This window comes from Sinocyclocheilus rhinocerous, unplaced genomic scaffold (assembly GCF_001515625.1).
Source record: "Sinocyclocheilus rhinocerous isolate Xijiao unplaced genomic scaffold, SAMN03320098_v1.1 scaffold2385, whole genome shotgun sequence".
Taxonomy (NCBI): domain Eukaryota; kingdom Metazoa; phylum Chordata; class Actinopteri; order Cypriniformes; family Cyprinidae; genus Sinocyclocheilus; species Sinocyclocheilus rhinocerous.
The window spans coordinates 395,169-395,710 of NW_015667271.1; the positions used below are offsets into that span (position 1 = coordinate 395,169).

At 32.8% G+C, this 542-nt stretch overlaps 1 protein-coding gene across 1 annotated transcript in view; it reads right to left on the minus strand.

The window, feature by feature from the left end:
• LOC107733448 (vesicle-fusing ATPase-like) overlaps positions 1 to 542 on the minus strand; it is a 25,291-nt gene that overhangs the window by 20,154 nt on the left and 4,595 nt on the right. The gene's annotated exons all lie outside the window — the stretch shown is intronic.

Below are 542 nucleotides of genomic sequence, written 5' to 3' on the forward strand. Positions count from 1 at the left end.
TAAATATATATATATATATATATATATATATATACATACATATATACACATACACATACACATACACATACAGTTGTGCTCATAAATTTACATGCCCCTCGCAGAATATGCAAAATGTTAATAGTTTTAACAAAATAAGAGGGATCAAGAACATTGCATGTTATTGTTTATTTAATACTGTCCTGAATAAGCTATTTCACATAACAGATGTTTATATATTCTCCACAAGACAAAATAACTGAATTTATAAAAATGACACCGTTCAAAAGTTTACATACCCTTGAATCTTAATACTATGTGTCATTTCCTGGATGATCCACGACTGTTTTTCTGTGTTGTGATAGTTGTTCATGAGTCCCTCGTTGGTCCTGAGCAGTTCAACTGCCTGCTGTTCTTCAGAAAAATCCTCCAGCTCCTGCACATTCTTTGGTTTTCTAGCATCTTCTGCATATTTGAACCCTTTCCAACAATGACTGTATGATTTTGAGATCCATATTTTCACACTGAGGACAACTGAGGGACTCATACACAACTATTACAAA